Source organism: Hydra vulgaris, chromosome 11 (assembly GCF_038396675.1).
Source record: "Hydra vulgaris chromosome 11, alternate assembly HydraT2T_AEP".
Classification (NCBI taxonomy): Eukaryota; Metazoa; Cnidaria; class Hydrozoa; order Anthoathecata; family Hydridae; genus Hydra; species Hydra vulgaris.
This window is the reverse complement of record NC_088930.1, coordinates 48,574,967-48,582,500: the sequence shown is the minus strand read 5'-3', so window position 1 is coordinate 48,582,500 and position 7,534 is coordinate 48,574,967. Positions and strand designations below refer to the sequence as shown.

The following is a 7,534-nucleotide window of genomic DNA, read 5'->3' as shown; positions in this document are numbered from 1 at the left end:
AAACAGGTAAAAAGGCTTGAAGGTAAATGATTAATGGATACAATTGTAAAAACAAACTTAGATAACTTTGTAGTAAATAGATCAAAATATGAATTTGAAGTGTTCGGAATAAATTGGACATTTATGAAGGATCATTGCCAAGACACATGGAGTACAGTAATCGAATACCAGGAAGCATACAAAATTGTTAATTCTATAAAAGTTGTGAATGACACAGCCGAAAGAGGGGTGAAACTTGTTTCAGATTACTTAAAATCTCGACAAAAGATAAAACTCAATTGCAATAATATCTACTCAATTGCAATGATATTTTGATATCTAGGGGTTGCTCTTTGAGCAACCCCTGGATATTAAAATATCATAATTTTTTGCAGTTTATTTTTTATTTAAAAGGAACACAATAAAGGGTTGAGAGCCCAATATTGAACACTTTTTTTTTTTTCACCCTAATATATATATATATATATATATATATTTATATATATATATACATGTGATATATTATGTAATTTATATATTTCAATACATTTATATGACTAATGTATATAAATTAGTCATTTAAACTAACAATGGCATCTCTTACACAACAGTGAATGTATAATGAACAAAAAAATAATTGAAAAAAAAATTACTTGTTCAAGGCTTCAAACAATAAATGGATAATATTTTTCATATTAATACTCCAAATAAGAAATATTATGTTATAATCAGGTTGATGCAGTATAAGATATTGTCAAGTTTGCATCTCTTAAAAGTTGAAACTAAAAGAAGTAGGTAGGATATATGATTTGTTAAACTCAGTTTCAATTGACAATCTGATATTTAAAATCTATAACTCTTCTCTAGATGTCATCATATTTTAGAATTCTTGAGTCATTCTGGAATACTTTAGTTCAAAAAAATGCAACAACATGTTTATAAAGGTTTTTAAAATTAAAATCAAATTGTTTCACTAAAAAAACTCTTCTCTTGCAACTTCTGATAGATCCCTTGATATCTTATAAAAATGCAAATGAAAATCTTTAAAAAAGCACAATCTAAGTTTCACACAACAACTACAAGATGCTGTAGAATTAATAATTACAAGATGCTGTAGAATTAACAATTATAAGATGCTGTAGAATTAACAATCTTAATTCTTAATTAAAATTCTTACAGATGCTGATGTGTTTTTACGACTAAAAAATCGATTGAAAGAGTTTTAAAATTTCTTTGTTGAATGGAATGCAAATATTATTTATTTAAGATGAAGCTATTTTCAAACCTTTATAATGACTAGAGGTTGGGCTATCTACTAAACCTTTAAGGTAACTATCAATAAAAGAAAATTTATTTAAAAAAAGGTAGTTCAAAATATCTACATAAAAAAAACATACAGTATGAAATAAAATTTCTTATCTTCAGATGAAATTTCTAATCTTTTTATCTATCAAAATATAGTTTTTAAAGTGGTCAAAAATAACAGAAAAGTTGTATTAAAAAGCAATTGTTCACTAATTTAGCAATTGTTAACTAATACAAATAATAACTGCTTTTATAACCCATCTTTATAGGATAAAACAGCCTGAATTACTAGACAGATAATTTATTGACAAAAAATATTATTTATAACGAATATTTGCTATAGATTGAAAATCCTAATACTTTATGCTAAAATGTAATTAATCAAATCAAATTTAGTAGCACTTAATGTTTTAATTTATTATATGTATATTAAAGTTTGTATTCTTATGCAAAAAGAATCATGTTTTTTTGCAGAAATGCAATTTTCACACAAAAATTTTTTTGGCTCTTAAATAAATAAATTAATATATATATATATATATATATATATATATATATATATATATATATATATATATATATATATATATATATATATATATAATTATATTTAGATGAATAAAAACAACTGATTAGCGGGACTTAAAGTTTCATGCCCGAAGGCAATCATCAGCCGTTAATACTAACGTATTAACGTATTAACGGTATTAACGGCTGATGATTGCCTTCGGGCATGAAACTTTAAGTCCCGCTAATCAGTTGTTTTTATTCATCTAAATATAATTATATATAGCTCTATTATTCAGTAATATTGAGCACTGTAACACGTACAAGAGACTTCGTATTATTACATCAAAATACTTAACCTCGAATATATTCTATATATCGATATCTATACAAATATATATATATATATATATATATATATATATATATATATATATATATATAAACATTTAGGACGGCGGGGTATTTTACTACCCAAGAAGAGTTTATTTTTAATTGCCACATCAACAAATTTTGTATATTTGAACTGCCACATCTTTATTATAATTTAAGGAAGTTGTTAGTGTAAAATGTTTTTGTTTTACTAATAAATTGACAATAATATTGATAGTGGAAAATTTAGTTACATTGAGGATGGTTGGGGTATTTTTATACCCCATGCAAACTTTCTCATTTTTTAGTTAGTAAATCAATAAATAGCTATATGAATTATGTTTAGCTTAAGACTTGCTTGTGTTTTAGTTATTTTTTAATAGGTGTGGGATAATACTTGTATTTTTTATGAGTAAATTATACCATATATGCATTATATATACAATCAATGTAACAACAATAGAGTGCTCATGTTGCATATATTTTGTTTTTATGTCAAAAATATTTAAACTATTAATACAAAATTATAATGCCTAAAATGTCTGTTATATATTTTTCACATATTTTGTTTGATAAACACTGAAACCATTTTTTAAAATAAATATAATTAGTATCCCAAGAAGAAATGCTGCAGTTGAGGCTAATAATATTATTTTTATAGAACTATCTTCAAGTGATGACTCACCTGATGAAAACCTTACAGACGATGAAGAAGATATTATTACAGCTGACGATAAATCAGATGCTAATATCTCTGATGAAAGTAATGAAGTTGTTCAGGAAAATCACATTTTAGATCAAAACATGATTCAAAGAATGGTGAGGAAATTCAAAGTAAATTTCTACATGTAGATGCTGCTTAGCCGCGTGCAAACAATATTACTCAACAACCAACGGGCCCAACAAAGGTTTGCAGCTCAAGTTTGCGGCCAAAGTGTTGGTACTGCCTTTAAACTCTTTATAACACCAGAAATGATTAGAACTATTGTCAACTGCACTAATGCTGAAGCTCATAGAATAAGACTAGAAGGATAGGTTGACACAACAGTAAATGAGTTTTATGAGTTTATTGGAGTTCTTCTCCTAGCTGGAGTGTTCCATTCTAAAAACCAAAGCATAAAAAAGCTTTGGAATAGATTAGATGACATAGCAATATTTTTGGCTTCAATACAAAGAGATCGAATTGTTAACTTGCAATGATGCATTCGATTTGATGAGAGAGAAATAAGAAATCAAAGATGGCTTGAAGACAAATTTCCACCTTTAAGAAATATAATAGAAAACATATATTACTAAATGTAAGAGCAACTGCAATCCAAGTGCATATCTTACAGTCAATGAGCAACAAGTTACATTTAAAGGGGTGTTGTCGATTTAAAATGTTTATACCTACTAAGCCAGGAAAGTACAGAATGAAGATGTGGATGTTATGTGATGCTGAATCCTCTTACTGCATAAAATTGCAACTGTATATTGGTAGAGTAAATGGAGTACATAATGTTGGACAAGGTACATGAGTAGTTCTTGAACTAACTGATCACTTAAAAGGAAGTGGTAGACACATAATAGCTGATAATTTTTTTACAAACATTCATTTTGCATGTGCATTGCTAGTACATAAAATGACATACACTAGCACCATTAAAAAAAATAAAGGAGAAATACCAAAAAAGTTATTACCAGCCTTACATCAACCAGTTTACTCTAGCATTTTTGGTTTTCAAAATGACCCTACTATAGTTTCTTATGTACCTAAGAAAAACAAAGCAGTAATACTATTATCAACCTTTCATCACAGTAATGACATTGTTATGGACCATAATGAAAAGCCATGTATATTTCTAGATTACAACAAATATAAAGGTGGAGTTGACACATTTGACCAGGTTGTCAGGTGCTACTTGAGTCGCCGAAAGAGTAACTAATGGTGATTTACAATGTTTTGTAATATTTTGGATAATGCAGCATACAATGATTTGATTTTGTTCTTGTCAATTCACCCAAATTATAAAAATGGGGCTTCTCGCAGGAGAAGCGAATTTTCAAAAGAATTATCAAAAAGTCTTAATAAAAAATTTGATGCAAATGACAGTCTTCCCCAATAGCTCCAAATAATAATCTTCGACAAGTAAATACACAAAATAACCTATTAAATCAAGCTCAACCAATTCAAGAGCAGCGCATTAAAAGATGCTATATGTGTACTCATGTGGTTATGACAGAAAAACCTGTCTGCAATGTGCGTCATGTGGCTATTCTGTTTGCAAGACTCATAGCAAAATTGTTTGCAATAATTGCCTTATTTAGAAGATTTATTTTGTTTTTATTTGAATAAATTGTATCAAATATCACTTTTATTTAAAGAACATTGAGAAAAATGATATTTTTATTGAAAGCACGCATTTTAATTTAAAAAGTTCAAAATATTTTGTAAAAAAACAGTGTGCAACTTACTGTTTTTGAATTTTGGTACTGGCATAAGTGCGAAGCAGTTGCAAAAACTGGCTGGAACTAGTATAAGTGCGAGTAGACATAAGTGCGAAACTGGCATAAGCAGGCTTGGTTGGGAAGCAGGTGTGATTGCACTCAATTCCTAACCACACATATAATATTTAGTTGCAACAATTTGGCCACGGTTCTTTAGTTGTTTTGAGAACATTTCCACACAAAAAAAACGCTAAGAAAGATTAACTGGACCGATGAGAGACGATTACAAAAAAAACTAAACTATGAAAGCAGGCCCGTACCGTATAATTCTATAAGTGGGTTCATTTTTAGATAAAAAAGGCAGTTTAGAATAGCAAACATTTTTCTCAATATTTATATCAAAATTTGCATGATTAAAAGAGTAACTGGTAAAATAAAGAACCCCCCCCCCCCCACGGTACGAACATCAAGGTAAATAATTTTTAACGAAAAATAAAAACTTGAAACAAAATAAATTACGTCTAAAACTAGTATTTTCTTAACGTTTTTATAAAATTATGCAACATTTTTTATATAAAGTAACAACTTACTCTTAATGATCGTTTAATAAAGAAACAAATGTTCTTCTATTTATCAAAGAGTCTTTTATTTATACACTTTTGTCTTATTTTAACAAGATTCTAATAAAACTAACACTAGTTGAATTGTTTAATAAATAAAAAAGTGAATATTTTTTTAATGACCATTGCTTCGCGTAGTTTGAAAAGTTTATTCTTGTATGTTTATTCATAATTAGTTTAACTAACTAACTTTGATGATTATTATTAATTTCATTGAAAACGCAGTCATTGTTGAAAGTCTTTTTGTTTACAAAATTAATTGTACAAATCACTTTAAAAGAAATACATTAACATAAAAAACACATACATCAAATTACATTTAATTAAAAAATACATTTTATAGTAATATTTTTTAATACAACTAAAACCTGTATATATAATAAACTTAACAAAACTTTGATAATTTAAAAAATATATATTTAAAACTTTTTTTTTTGTAAACAATAAAAGTTTAAAACGGCTTTGTAGATTTTTGGCTCCGTGAATGAACAATAGTTATAAAATAATAGTTCGTTTCAAAGTTAATGAAACAAATTCTATTGGTTCAAAAAAATGCTGACTATGCTAAATAACGTACTAGAGTATACTGTCTTAAAGATTGTTTTAAGTTTTCGTTGAGATTTCTAGCGTAAATTGTTTTTAAGAATATGTTATCAAACGAACTATTATTTTATAGACTATTATTTTTTACAGACTGGCATAAGTGCACCAAAAGAATTTGAAAACATTAGCATAAGTGCAAACTACCATAAATGCAAACTGCCATAAGTGCAAAGCAGTTGCGCACACACAGACAGATATATATATATATATATATATATATATATATATATATATATATATATATATATATCCACAAACGTATATATATATATACATATATATATATATATACATATATATATATATACATACATATATATATATATATATATATATATATATATATATATATATGTATATATATATATATATGTATATATATATATAAATATGTATATATATATATATATATAAATATGTATATATATATATATATATATATGTATATATATATATATATATATATATGTATATATATATATATATATATATATATATATATATATATATATATATATATATATGTATATATATATATGTATGTATATATATATATATATATATATATATATATATATATATATATATATATATATATATATATGTATGTATATATATATACACATATGTGTGTAAACACATAAATACAACATTTTAGAACATTTTTCAAAATGAATTTTTAAAGCACTAAAAAATTATATTAATGGAATATTAATAGAAGAAAAGTTAAAGATAAATACTTTTTCCACCTTAACATTCAATTAAGTCTCCTTTTTTTTTGATCTCTGCCTCAAGCCTAGAACGGAAGGACTGGCAGGTGCTTATTATAAAGTCCCTTGACATTGATTTCCAAGCACAGGTAATTGATGACTTCAGTGACTTGACACTTGAGTGGGCCTTTTTGCAACCTTTACTCTCAACTATGCTCTACACACTATAGTCAAGGGGATTCAGGTCAGGGCTGGATAGTGGCCAAAAGTGTTTGGGTAAGAAATTAGCCATGTTGTCCTGAAGATATTGTTGAGTTTTTCTGGACCCATGACAAGGTGCATTGTCCTGTTGAAAAATGTAATTGTTTTCTGGGAATGTCTTCTTTAGCCATGGCACCACATAGTGTTTTAGTATGCTAATATACACATCAGAGGTAACTTTTTCTTCCTCTTTGATGTAGATTGGTGGACATTTCTCTCCATTAGAAGCGATGATTCCTAGCATCATGATGAACTGAGGGTGCTTGCTTTGACACACAAGTGGTGCTTTGTTACCCTTCTGCACAATGAATCTGTCATTTCGCCTATTTATCACACAAAACTAAAAATGCTAAAAAGTTTTTACCTGAGAAAACTTTAACTGTTGATGAAGCATGGCTTTTTAGCTGATTTAGAAGCTTCTTTGATCGTTCCAATCGTAAAGTTTTTAGTCTTTCTGTTAAAAGTCGACATGAAGACCGGGCCGCACTTACTTTTCTATGTGTTTTTAGAGTTCTTTTGAATGTCCTTTCATCAACATTGAACAATTTTGCTGTCTTTCTGATGGTTACAGGATTCTTTTTAACATGCTTTTTAAGCTTTTCAGTAAACTTTTTATCAACTTTTTTATTCACTGGAGGAGGTATTTTGGCTCTTTCAGCATTGCCACATTTAACCACTTTGTAAAATGTAGTTTTAGATACTGCAGAAACACAAATCACTTCACGTGCAGACAAACCCGCGTGAATCAAA

At 27.3% G+C, this 7,534-nt stretch overlaps 1 protein-coding gene across 1 annotated transcript in view; it reads right to left on the bottom strand.

The window, feature by feature from the left end:
• LOC100211175 (uncharacterized) overlaps positions 1 to 7,534 on the bottom strand; it is a 78,619-nt gene that overhangs the window by 18,580 nt on the left and 52,505 nt on the right. The window lies entirely within an intron of this gene.